Here is a 14,746-nt window from a genome sequence, read left to right on the forward strand (position 1 = left end):
ATGGTAAAAATATTTCAGTCTCTTCCACTTTCGTTAACTTTGGCATTTTTACATCTTGGAGACTGGCTCCCTTCCTAAGCTGTTCAATAGCCTGGCAACCTAGAATAAGAAGAAAAATGGCTTCAACCATGCTCATTGTAGAGTTGACATAGCCATGGAAAAGGAAGCGACGTGTCTCTTGAGTCTGGGCTCTATATTTATTTATATTTACAAGGCAATACAATATCACCTATCCTTTTTTCAGCCTGCCTTCAAGAAGTATTTTAGACTGGCCAAACGATGGAACAAAAATCAGTGGTGCCCGTTCAAATCACTTAAGATTTATTTGCAGATGATGTTCTTTTCTCACAAAAGCCAGAAGAGCTACAAAGACGCATACAAGAGTCGCACGAAGCAGGAGAACCGTTTGGCTTAAAATAAACCTGAAAAAGAGCCAGGTTATATTTAATAAATTCACTGAAGAAAGAAAAAAAATGTATCTGGAGAAGAACAAGATGTAGTAGGCCAGAGGTCCCCAACCTTTTGAGCACAAGGGACCGCTTCTGTGGAGAGAGGTTTTTCCACAGACTGGAGGGTGCGTGGTTTTGTGTGCTGCCTGCATCCCGCAGATCAGGCTTTGTTTGTTTGTGCAGACTGGTTGCTGGCATGCTGCAACCCGGCACTGGTCCACGAACTGTAGACCACTACGTATACCTTGGCCAATGGACTCAACAATATAGTAAAGGAAACTGAACGGTGTGTTAAATGTGGTTGGCAGGCACTCTGCAAGCTAAGCGTAATTTTCAAGAACCTCCCCCTATGCTCGAAGAGAAAGGTTTTCGATCAGTGTGTGCTACCCGCTGTAACATATGCCAGTGAAAAATGGACACTAACCTCACGATACAAAAGCTACGAGTGGTGCAAAGAGCCATGGAAAGATACATGCTCAGCATTGCAAGACAAGATAGAAAGACCTGCACGTGGATTAGAGAACAAAGGAAAGTATGCGCTATAATCAAGAGAGTAAAAGAATGGAAATGGGCTGGTCATATAGCAAGAAGAACTGATGGCAGATGGAGCCATAAGCTGTTAAACTAAGCGGATCTTAAACAGCATGTTTGAATCTGGGTAAGAATATTGATTTTCTCTATCCTACCTATTTTCCTGAAGAAGAAAGTCCCCCAAAAAAGATCTCCAAAGAAGGAAAAGGGGAGGGGGACTCTGCTCCCTCCCTTTTAGTAGCGGCGAAACTTACCCTTTAGAGAAAGAAAAAAGACTAGAAAGACATGAAAAATGAGCAAACGCTGACACCTGCTGGTGGATGAGGATTTTTTTTCTCTGAATCTCAAAGCTTTTAGAAAATGCAGCTGTGTAAACAAAAGTGGAAATAACAAAGCTGAAGCAATGAATACTTTACAAAAGGAAACATGATAAGCGACAACAATTTCAAAGGACAATGATTTTAAACTACATAGAAATCCAGAATAATTTTGAGAGCATGAATCAACTCATTTCCAACTTAATTTCACTCCAAGAAATTTCCCAGGAAAATACAGTTGAGATGACTGAACAAAATTCTGAGGATAGAAGAAGGAACCTTATAAAACGATCACTTCACAAAAGGAAGCATAAGATAAGCGGCAAAAATTTCAAAGGACAATGACCTTAAACTACAAGGAAATGCAGAATAACTGAGAGCATGAATCAACTTATTTTCAACTTAATTTCACTTCAAGAACTTTCTCAGGAAAATACAGCAGAGATGACTAAATATAATTTTGAGGCTAGAGACTTGAAGATAGAACCATATAAAATAAAAAATTATGATTTAATTCAAATGGGAAGTATTTCAACACGTCTAAGCAACTTTGAAGATAAGGAAAAGAATGAGAAAAAATCTCTTATAGGGAAACAAATGAAGCAGCAAAACATATTGATTAAGAAAGGTAACAACCAGAGAAAAAAGACAAATGAAAATTCAGGAAAAAGAAGATGGAGATTATCAGAAAGAATATTTTAAAAAGAAACATTTGTTTGAATATGGCTAAAGAAATGGAAAATTTTTGAAATATACTACTCTTAGAGGGATAATTTTTCCCCTTAACTAATGTAATGTGTTTTTTTTATTCTTCTGAAAAAAGTTGAAATGATTTAAACAAAAGCAAATGTTTTAATTATTTAAATGTGACAATAAAAAAGCATAAAAATGTGTTTTGAATGAGAGTTAAAGGATTAGATGATTAGAACTATTGAATGCTCAAAGTTCAGACAGATTAAATACATTCTTAGCTATGGTAAAAAAGAATAAGAAATTGAGGGAATAAATATATATTAAATTAGGAGGGATATATATTTTTAAGTTATATGTTATTTTTTGTATCTCAGTGCTCTTGTGTTTTTTTCTTGTTTCTCTTCTTTTTCTTTTTTTCCATTTCTCTTTTTTCCTTTTTTTACACTGATTAAGAAATATAAAAGCATGAGAGGGTTTATATGGAAAAAACAGAATTAAATCCACCAATGTAAATATAGTTAAATGTTGAAAAGATTGTCACTTGTAAGAATATTTAGAATTTGGAGGGAGAAATAAACTGAAATAAACACGGTAACAGGATTTATGATAAGGCAACTAAAATGACAAATAGGATTATTTAAACTATATACTTAACTGTTGTTAATTAAAATACCGTATTTTCCGGCGTATAAGACGACTGAGCGTATAAGACGACCCCCTACATTTCCTGTTAAATTATAGGGTTTGGGCTATACTGGCTGTATAAGACTACCCCTCTTCCAACGCACACCAAATAAAAATTAAAAAACATCAGATTTGATTTTAATATGGTAATTTTAATTCAAATGCTTATGACATGCAGGTACTTAGTAGGAAAACTGTCACTTATAAACATAAGGCTGTTTGTCATCAAACATGTAAACATAAAACAGTGCAAGTGGATTAAACTTTTCCTAATTCACTCTAAAGCTTTCCCTGCGCAGACCAAATGGGAGATCCGCTCCAGGTTTTCCAGCCAGCCTACCCAGTTCCTGAGTCAAATGTGTCCTTAGAGCTAAGCAGCTGCTCTGGCTGCTGCATTCTCCACCTGTCTTTCAAGTTGAGATAGACTGCAGCTGCTCTTCAACTTTAGAAGGAAAGATGCCCAGACCCCACCCTGTAAAAAATTACAGACTGCAGCTTCTTCTCCAATTGGTCCCGCTTTCCCTGTGCAGACCAAATGGGAGATCCGCTCCAGGTTTTCCAGCCAGCCCTGTCCCTAAAGTTTCAGCACCCGGCGTATAAGACGACCCCTGACTTTTGAGAAGATTTTCATGGATTAAAAAGTCATCTTATACGCCAGAAAATACGGTAATGAGAATTGTCTTAATCTAATGTTTTGCAAAGAAAGATATTTTGGGTAAAGGGGAAATCAAATGAAATTAACATATGGAATATAGATCATAGAAATTAATTGTTAAGGATTGTCTTATAAATGTCACCCAGACAATATTCTGTTTATAAATTACTGAATGTTTTATGTTATGTTAAAAAATTCTAATAAAATATTTATATATATATAAAAAAGAACTGATGGCAGATGGACCAAGGCAGTCACAGAATGGATCCCCACTTGATCAAAAGCGTTCACAAAAGAGACCTAAAACAAGATGGACCGATGACATCAGCAAGTATTGTGGGCCCAATTGGCAAAAAAAAGCTCAGGACCGTACTGGTTGGAAACATGCGGAAGAGGCCTTCATCCTGCAGCGGATAGGCAATGGCTAAAATGATGATGGTGGTGATAATAATAATAATAATAATAATAATAATAATAATAAAGTTGGAAGGGACCTTGGAGGTCATCTAGTCCAACCCCCTGCTCAGTCAGGAAACCTTATACCATTTCAGGCAAATGGCTGTCCAGTCTCTTCTTTTTTTTTTTTTTTAATTTTTTATTAAATTTATTATTTAAAAACATTGGACACAGTACCAGCGAGCTGACAAACCTTTTTGTCTACAATGTTTAAATATATATATATATACATGTATATATGTACATCAAAAATACACTTAAATACACTTAGATTACAAATCGGTGAAATACCACAATATTTAAAACAGTGAGCTAGTCTGTAAAACCTAATAGAGACCTTTCTTTTTATCCATCCAAAGATACAATTTGTTCCAAATTCTATAATAGTCTGATTGATCTTTATTCTTTAATTCCAAAGTTAATCTGTCCATTTCAGCGCAATCCCAAATTTTCCTAATAACCTCTTTTTGTCCTGGGATCTCATTCTTTTTCCATTTTTGCGCAAATGATATTCTAGCTGCTGTGATAATATGGATCGTTAAGTATAGCACATCTTTAGGATATTTCTCTTTCGTGATTCCCAACAAGAAAAGTTCTGGACTAAACTCCAGATCTTGTTTCAATATTTCTTTCAGCCAAATCCAAATCATTCTCCAAAATTTTTGTGTTTTACTGCAAGACCACCACGTGTGGAAGTATGTGCCTATCTCTTCAGAACACTTCCAACATTTGGGAGATGCTGTTGTGTACATTTTTGCTAAGCGGGCTGGGGGAAGATGCCATCGGTAAAACATTTTAAATAAATTTTCTTTATACGATGAGGCCAGTGTTATCCTTTTATTCCTATCCCAAATTGTTTGCCAAGTATCTAGGTCGATGTTATGTCCTAAATTGTTAGCCCAGATCAACATGGGGTCTTTCACTTGCTCTTCAAACAGCTTATATCCCAAAAGTAATTTATAAAAATTCCTTATTTGTTTAGAGTCCGGTCCCAATAATATTTTGTCCAATGCTGTTTCAGAGGTGTATATCCCCCATTCATTTTTATCCTTCCTAAATCTCGATTGGATTTGTAAGTAGGCCCACCAATCGAGTTTTATACCTTGTAATTCTAGTTCATTCCTAAGTTTCAATTCCCCCTCCTCATTCAGAATATCCTTGTATGAGATTATGTTACCCAAATCAAACAGATTTGGGTAAACTATCGCTTCAAGGGTGGATAGCCAGACCGGTATTTTGGTGTAATTGTGAGATCTAATTTTTTTCCAAGTATTGAGTAGCGCTTGCCTGATCCGGTGTCTTTGAAAATGCGAGAAAAGACCTTGTTTCTCCGTCCATAGGAAAGCATGCCAGCCATATTGCAAATCGTGACCCTCTAAAGTTAATAGTCTTCTATTTCTCAAGATTACCCATTCTCTAATCCAGCTCAGGGCCGCGGCGTGGTAATATAATTCCCAGTCTGGCAATCCAAAACCCCCATTTTCCTTCGTGTCTTGTAAATATTTCAATTTAATTCTTGGTTTTTTCCCCTGCCAAATAAAATTTAGTGATAATTTATCCAAATTTCGAAAAAATTTAGAGTCGAGTTGAATTGGGATATTCTGAAACAGAAACAGGATTTTAGGCAGAATATTCATCTTAATGACAGCGATTCTTCCCAATAATGAGAGTTTTAGGTTTCCCCATCTTTCCAGGTCACCTTTTATTTGATTCACTACACTATCATAATTATCCTTTTTGAGTGAAGTGCATCTAGCCGTAATGTTAATCCCTAAATATTTTATTTTCTTGACTATTTCTATATCCGTGATTTCGGCCAGATTACCTTTTTGTTTATTGGTCATATTTTTAACAATCATCTTGGTCTTATTTCTATTTATTCGCAGTCCGGCAACCTCACCATATTTAGATAATTCTTCCAATAGCTTTGGTCCCGTCTGACATGGATCCTCCATAATAAAAACTAGATCGTCCGCGAAAGCTTGCAATTTAAAGGTTTCCTTTTTAATGGTTAATCCTTTTATCTTTGGGTCGTTTCTTATAGTTCTCGTTAATACTTCAAGAGTCAATATAAACAGCAACGGTGATAAGGGGCAGCCTTGCCGTGTTCCCTTTTGAATTTGAAACTTGCTAGATGCTTCCCCATTAATAATTATTTTTGCTTCCTGATTGTCATAAATTGCCCTAATTATATTTATAAATTTTTCACCCATATTCATAAAGCTAAGCTGTTGGCACAAAAAAGACCATTTAACATTGTCAAATGCCTTTTGGGCGTCTAAGAAAAGTAATGCCATCTGTTGTTCGCTATGTAATTCATAGTACTCCAATGTATCTAATATTATTCTAATGTTGTGCTTAGTGTGTCTCTTAGCGAGAAAACCATTTTGATCTGCGTGTATGAAATCATTCAGAAATCGTTTCAATCGTTCCGCTATAATTGATGTAAATATCTTGTAGTCCGAGTTAAGAAGTGATATGGGTCTGTAATTTTGGATTAATGTATGGTCTGTGTTATCTTTCGGAATAAGGGTTATGTTTGCCTCTAGCCAAGATTTAGGCGTCCTTGCGCCTTCTAATACTGCGTTAAATACCTCCACTAGGGGTTGAGCTAGGATATTTTGTAATTCTTTATAAATCTCTGATGGAAGACCGTCGGGTCCCGATGCTTTATTATTCTTTTGTGCATTAATAGCTTTTATCACCTCAGATAGTCGAATTTCCTCGTTTAACATATTTCTGGTATCTTCTGTGACCTTAGGTAGTTTGGCTCTTTGAAAATATTCCTCCATTTTCTCCACACTTGCCTGGCTATCTTCTTTATATAAACGTTCATAAAATTCCTGGGCTATAATTTTTTTTTTTTCCTCCTGGTGGAATATTCTCCCTTCCTCATCTCGTAGTTCGTGAATCCAGTTTTTCCCCTTTTGTTTTCCCAATTTGTATGCGAGCCACCGGCCCGGTTTATTTGCATTTTCAAAAAAATTTTGTTTCGTGTTTCTCAATTGTTGTGCCAATTTCTCTTTGTCTAGAATGTTAAGTTTGTGTTTAATCAGATCCATAGATTGCTTGATATTCTCTTTTTGTGGATCTTGTTGGAGTGTAACTTCTAAGCTCTTATATTCCTCTTCTAATCTTTCCTGTTGTTGTCTTTTCCCCTTATTTTTATATACCATATATGCCCTCGCTACCCCTCTCATCACAGCCTTAGCTGTATCCCAATTGTTTTGTACTGAGGTGTCTATAGCTTTATTTTCCTTAAAGAAAAAACTTAGTTCTCTCTCCATCTTAGATTTGAATTCGTCTTCTTTTAAAATTGCTCTTTGAAGCGTCCATCTGGATATTTTTTTGGAACCTTTCCAGATAAGTTTAATAGGATTGTGATCTGCCCAAGTACCTGTCGCTATATGTACCTCATCTATTTCTGAACTAATTTCTTTCGTCATCCACACCATGTCTATTCTAGACCATGAGTTATGTCGGTTGGAGTAATATGTATATTGTCTAGCCTTACGATTTTTTTCCCTCCAGACATCTTGGATATTTAGTTCCTCAGCCAAGTTAAGAAAAGATCTCGGTAGAGTTCTTCTCTTCTTTTTCCTAAGCGTCTTTCCCATATAATCCAAATTTATATCTAGGATAGCATTAAAATCTCCTATTAAACAAATCTCCTCATAATCAATGCTACATATCTTATTGTGAAGTGTTTTGAAAAATTGTTCTTGGTTATGGTTTGGGGCATATATCTCTACCATCATGACCTTCCTGTGATTTATTATAACCTCGACTATCAGTATTCTACCCTCTTTATCGTTATAAATTAGTTTTGCAGTCAATTTTGGGTTTACATATAGTGCCACTCCTCTCTTTTTCTTGTGTCGGTCTAAGGAAACGAATAGGTTCCCTATTTTTGGTTGTACTAACAAATATTTTTGTTGTTCCTTTATATGGACTTCTTGTATTGCCACGATATCCAATTGTTGGTGAATAAGCCTATTAAAAAATTTCCGCCTTTTCACTGGCGAATTCAATCCATTAATATTCACAGACATAATACTACACTCACCTCCCTTCATCTTACTTATTTCTGGTTTTTGTGGATCTCGTGATTCGGGGCTCTCTCTCTTCCTTGTCTCTAGTTCCATGTTTCTCTGTTAACTCACCGGATTTGTTCCTTCTATCCTCTGTAGCTAAGATCTTCCCATCCATTGCCACACGTATTGTATCTCTTTCTCTTACCTCCCTTCCATCTTGATCTTCTAAATCTACTTCCTCTTGGCTATGGAAGTGGCGTTTGTAAAAATCTTCTGCCTTCTCTATCGTGTCCAGTCTATGCCTTCTATCCTGCCACGTAACAAGAATACCCTCTGGAGTTAGCCATCTAAAGTTTACATTTTCTCTTATTAGTTTGGATGTTAAGAATTGATAGCCGCGTCTCAGATCCCTCATCCTTTTAGGTATCTGTTTAAGGATGGTGATTGGTTGGCCCCGAAATTCTAATGGTTCCTCTCTAGATCTATGCAGAAGCTCATCCCGAATTGATTTTTTAACTAACCTTACATGTACTTCTTTTGGGAGGTTGTGCCTTCTCGCATAATTAGTTTGGACCCTGTATGTTTCATCAATTTCCGCCAGCATTTCCTCCTTCCCTACACCGAGTGCCTTTGCCATCAGTTCTGCCATCATGACCAACAGATCTTCCCCTCTTTTTTCTTGAACGTTCTGGAAGCGTAGATAATGAGCAGCCTTTTCTGCTTCCAGAAAAATGACTGTTGTTTCTAATTCCTTATTAGCCTGAAGGAGTGTTTCATTTAAATCATCTACTCTCTTTTCCTCTTTTTCCATTCTAGCTTCCATATCTTGAAGTCTTTGTTCATTTTTGACTAATTGCTGTTGAATCCCTTCAAATTTATCATCTATCGCTTGGATTTTCCCCTTTAATTCACCAGTGTCGTTTCTTATTTGGCCTATTTCTCTCTTCATCTCCTCGTGGTTTTTGGCCATTGCCTCGTGTAGGTTTTGCAAAAGGGCATGTAAATCTTTAAAGGAATTCGAGTTAGATCTTTCCCTTTGCAGCATATCCTCTATAGATTTCTGATTGGAGGGACTTGAGGACATCCCCTGTCCCTGTGCTGCTGCCTTTTTGCCAGCGCTAGGCTTAGTTGCTCCCGAGATACTTGTCATGTTTCCCCAATTTTAACAGCGTTTTATCAATGTATAATACCCTGAGTCTTATATAAACCTTTTAACTCTATGACAAAAGATATATAAAACAGTTACCACCAGATACTTATTACCAACTAAGCAATTTATATAATAAAATTCTATAGTATGAATATAATCAAAGTCACGTTCTTCTTCTTTTTTTCCCCCCCCCCCCCGTTTCCGGCGCAGAAATTGGCACCTTTTCCGTCTTCCTCTGCTGTCAAAGACCAGTAGGTGTCCCACTAAACAAACCTCCAGTTACTAAATTGCTATATCAAATGGCCGCCCGTGACAAGTAGAGTAGAATTTCAAAAGTTTCAAAAGTTCACAAATTCAAAATTTACCAGGATAGACCAGACTAGACCAAGCTGATCGCTTTCCACGCCCGACAATCCAGAGTTCAGTCTCTAAGGCTCCAAAGCTCAGACTTTGACTTGTTGTAGCTTTTCTCCAGCTAGAATACAGTCATATAGTCTTCGGCTTTCTTTCCCTTGCTGTTTTTGCCAAACGCCTCCCTCAAGACTTCTATCGCCGCTTATTCCCTCTCCGTGAGGCTCCCACTTCGAACCAGTACCTCTTTCACAAGCGCTTCCTATTTAATATTCGGATACACTCTCCGTCAGCTCCGCTCTACCGTTGTCCCGCTGCTTACGTGCTAGCTCCGTCCCTCTGTCAGATCTTCATGTCGGCCATTACTGGCCTCCTTCTCCCCGGTTCGCTCGCATCAGACTTTCTCCGGATCTTCAACACGAACTGCCGCTCATGAAGGTTCTCCGGGCTGCCTGCAACTTCGGATGTCCCTACAGGACCTCCTGAAGCTCCGAAAAGCCCCCGCGAACACTGGGTGAGAGGTTGTGCGTGGAGAGAGCTCCGTTCACACAGCCGCCCGCTCTGACAGTTGGCTCCGCCCCCCCGGCTGTCCAGTCTCTTCTTAAAAACCTCCAGTGTTGGAGCATTCACCACCTCTGGAGGCAGGTTGTTCCACTGGTTAATTGTTCTGTCAGGAAGCTTCTCCTTAGTTCTAGGTTGCTTCTCTCCTTGACTAGTTTCCATCTGTTGCTTCTTGTCCTGCTTTCAGGTGCTTTGGAGAATAGCCTGGCTCCCTCTTCTTTGTGGTAGCCCCTGATGATGACCTTGTGGTAAGATGGGCAGTCAATAAATTAATAATATTTTGTATTTCTTAACCGCCCATTTCCCTCAAAGAGGGGATCTAGATCCAGCAACCCTCTCATGCTTTTCCTATCCCAACTGGTCCTTCTGCTCATCCTCCCTGCAAATCCACTTACCTTAAGCACACCCTTTCTTGCTAATATTGCGCTGGCATTTCTGTAACAATGTTAGCCCAAGAATCACAATCTAATGGATCTTGTAGCTGTTCCAACCTTCCTGTTGTCTTCAACATTAGGTTAAGACTGAACAGCTGCTCTCAACAGAAGGAGCAGTGCCTTTGGTGTCCCCAGGAGCAAGAGAGTCACTTGTCCAAAAGATGCTTTTTCATGAGGCAACTGGATTTCTTTTTTTTTTCCTTTGAAGACGTTTCGCTTGTCATCCAAGAAACTTCTTCAGCTCTGACTTGGATGGTGGGGAATGGAAGGATTTATATTCCTTGCAGCCAGCTGGTCATTTGCATTCTTTTAGAGAATCGTTCGAGCCACTTGGAGGTTTATCTGTGTCCTCAGGGTCACCTGAGTAGTGCAAAGGGTGTGGAGCCTTCTTGGAACTGTTGAGGGCGGGCTGTTCAATTTTGACCTAGATGGCCTCTTTGACCCCTCTTTCAAACCAGCGGTCCTCTCTGTCCAAAATCTGGAGTTTGCTGTCTTCAAAAGAATGGCTTTTGTCTTTTGTCCAGAATTTCAAATAAAAGATCCAAATTATTTTTTAAAAAAGGAAATAGCCAGGAAAAATGGAAGTGAAAACTTCAGAGACAAGAATGTTGAAGAACAATTTGATACGGTCTTTCAACCATCAAGCAAGACAGGGCAAGATAAAGGCCTCAGTCATGTTGATAAATAGAAATTAGCAAGAAAAGGGGGGGGGACTTTTTAAGAAAGTCAGAAATTACAAGAAATTTTGCAAGTAAGATATGAACTAGAGAACAGTATGCTGTAATTGATTAAGTCAACAATTTCTTCCTCTTTAACAAATGTTATTGTATTATAAATACAAGTACTACATTACATTATTTGGGTACAGTGGTATTTGTACATTATTGACTAGAGATTATTAACACTGTTTTGGATAACATAAACCTTTAAAGATAAAGAAGTTTATTTCAGTATTAACTATGGTTTCTGAAATGGCAGTGTGGATAAGCATAAAGTTGTGTAAATTTTACATCCAAAGTTAAATGTGGCATTAATAAACTGAAAAATACAACCAACTGTTTGTTAAACAACAAAGGTTTTTGTCTGAAGCTTTATATTGTTAACCAAGATTTCCCTTGAATTGTTACTTATTGTTTGTGCATATTATAGAAAAAATAGGCAAAACAAACAATGACAAAAATAAAAAGTTTAAAAATAGAAGTTCTCTGGTTCCTAAATTCCTGGTTTTTTACACCTCTACTAAGCTACAATATTTATAAGCATTTAGGTCAGTGTTTCTCAACCTCAGGAACTTTTAGCTGGGTGAACTTAAAAATCCCAGAATTCCCCAGTCATTCTCTTAGGGTTTGTTCAAAGTTACACCAGCACTGCAAAAAAGTAACTTAAACTTGTTCTTACAATCACAACTATTGCAACATCTCCATGGTCATGTGATCAAAATTGCTTGCTAACTGTATGTATGAAGGTTGTAGCATCCTGGGTCCATGTGATTGCCATTTGCAACCTTTCCAGCCAGTTTCCTACAAGCAAATCCAATGGAAGAAGCTAGATCAACAGTACAATATAGTCAATGGTATTAATTATTGGGGGGGGTACAGATAACTAACTATCTGCTTTGGTGTCTCCACCCATCATTGTTAATGAAGCCTGCAAATGTGTCTGCATTTCCTGCGTTGGATGAGAAGAGCACATCTTTCTCCTGTCCTGGCCACTTTTTACAGAGGCACAATTAAGAGCATCTTAACAAACCACTGGTTTGGTGGCAGCGGCGCCTCAGATAGAAGGTCCATAGTGGTGAGGACAGTTGAGAAGATTATAGGAAGTCCGCTTCCTTTTAATCAGGACACTTTATAAGCGCTATGTGCTTAGAGCTCGAAGCATTGTTAGAGATTCCATGCACGCACTTCACAGTGTGTTTCTGTTGCTCCCCTCTGGGAGGAGGTTTTGAAGTATTTATAACAGGACTACCAGGCTGTGTAACAGCTTTGTCCTTTATCATCTGTCTGGTAAATTCACAAGATTCATTTTTCTCATCTGAACTAGACTCTGTTTTTTCTCTGGGCTACATATGTGTGTGTATGTGGGTCTTTTAGTCCAACCCCTGCTCAGGCAGGAAACCCTACACCATTTCAGACAAATGGTTGTCCACTCTCTTCTTAAAAACTTCCAGTTAAACAATAATGTTCTCCATCACTTGAGGTTTTCCACAGACTCAACAACTGTTTGGTTGGGATGGTATAAAGCTCCTATCTTGAGCATGGGGTTGGACTAGAAGATCTAGTCTAATCAACAAAGATCTAATCAACAAAGATGATTAGGGGACTGGAGGCTAAAACATACAAGGAACGGTTGCTGGAATTGGGTATACCTAGTTTAATGAAGAGAAGGACGAGGGGTGACATGATAGCATTAATGAATGAATGGGCAGAAAAAGTGGGAAGGAGAGGGAGAGAGAGGGGAGGAGTGATATGAATATATGTGGTTGTCCTTACTGGACTTTTAGTAAAGTTGAGATGAAGGAGAAAGGTTTTTTTTCCCTCTTTCTCCTGTCCTTTACTCTCCCCCCCCCAATAAATTTTTTCTTTTCTATTTTTCTATTTGTAGTTTTTATAGTTTGCACCGGCTTTTTATTTCATAAATACAAGGAAAACTCAAATAAACATTGAGTATTTTATTTGAAAGTAAACTTCGACCCAACATCTTTTTTTGTGGAGTTCAAAATGTTTTTGTTGCATGCAGAAATAAAAAAATTGTTTTAGCAGTTCATTGATTTCATAAATGAAACACACTGTAGTTTTTTTATACATAGCATAAAGGTAAAAAAATGATATATGCAGTGTTATCTTCATTTTAGATGTCAAAAGGGTTTTGTGGCTCCCAGTGTTTTCTTTTCTGTGGGAAACGGGTCCAAATGGCTCTTTGAGTGTTTTAAGGTTGTCGACCCCTGCCCTGTACCATTTCAGAGAAATGGTTGCCCAATTTCTTCTTAAAAACGTCCAGTAATGGAGCATTCACGACTTCTGGAAGCAAGTTGTTCCACAGTGAGTGAAACGTTTTCCACAAGCTGTGCATTTTTATGGCTTCTCTCTTGTGTGGGTTTTAATATGTATTGTTTGTTTTTTAGTGGGCATGTATTTAATTCTTTTTAATTTTTGTAATTCTGTATTTTATTCTTGCCCTGTTCACCGCCCTGAGTCCTTCGGGAGAAGGGCGGTATAGAAATATTAATAAACTAAACTAAACTAAACTTTTTATGGGCAGTAAGCCTGTTGCTCGTACTGAAGCACCTTCCATACTCCATACATTTGTACAGTTTCTCCCCTGTATAGATCCTTTTATGTATTATAAAGAGACCCTCTCCTTCCTCCTTTCCCTTCCTCCTCTTCCTCTTCCTCTTTCCTCCTCCTCTTCCACTTCCTCCTTTCTCTTCTTCCTCCTCCTCCTCCTTCTTCAACTTGCTTCCTCTACATCATTGACTTATTTTAATCTCTTCTCCTTCTTCTTCTTCTTCTTCTTCTTCTTCTTCTTCTTCTTCTTCTTCTTCTTCTTCTTCTTCTTCTTCTTCTTCCCCCTCCTCCTCCTCCTCCTCCTCCTCCTCCTCCTCCTCCTCCTCCTCCTTCTTCTTCTTCTTCTTCTTCTTCTTCTTCTTCTTCTTCTTCTTCTTCTTCTTCTTCTTCTTCTTCTTCTTCTTCTTCTTTTCTTCTCCTCCTCCTCCTCCTCCTTCAACTTGCTTCCTCTACATCATTGACTTATTTTAATCTCTTCTTCTTCTTCTTCTTCTTCTTCTTCTTCTTCTTCTTCTTCTTCTTCTTCTTCTTCTTCTTCTTCTCCTCCTCCTCCTCCTCCTCCTCCTCCTCCTCCTCCTCCTCCTCCTCCTCCTCCTCCTCCTCCTAACCTGCCTTTCCTTCAAAAGGAAGGAAGGAAGAAAGAAAGAAAGAAAGAAAGAAAGAAAGAAAGAAAGAAAAAGAAGAAAGCGTGATCAATGCTGTTTCTGTCCTATAATCTAGCCTGAAACTCAACTGAAAGGGGTCCAGTAATTTTGGACACTAAATTTCTTCAATTATGCCTCTGTGCCTGAAGCTAGAGCAAGAGATCAGGAAGTCACAGAGGAGATACTTTTCTCTCTATTATTATCAACACCGTGGTCATTTGCCTGTTATTTTCTCACTCATTCTCCGGGGATTTTGAAGGTTGCCAATGACATAAACATCAGATTTCAGGAGCAACATTAATACTATTTTGCATCAGCAATGCTGGGTAAATAAATGTCCCCAACACACCAAAGGACTTGGGATAAGGCTAACAAGAGGCCAGGGACTATGCTGGCCAATGTATTCTCATCCCTTTTAGATGCAATGCCTCATCTAGGCTCTATCTGAAAATTTGAAAATCGTTGAAGCTTGAAGTCTTGCAAAAGGCCATTTGTCTTGT

This window comes from Vipera ursinii, assembly GCF_947247035.1.
Source record: "Vipera ursinii genome assembly, chromosome: 2".
Classification (NCBI taxonomy): Eukaryota; Metazoa; Chordata; class Lepidosauria; order Squamata; family Viperidae; genus Vipera; species Vipera ursinii.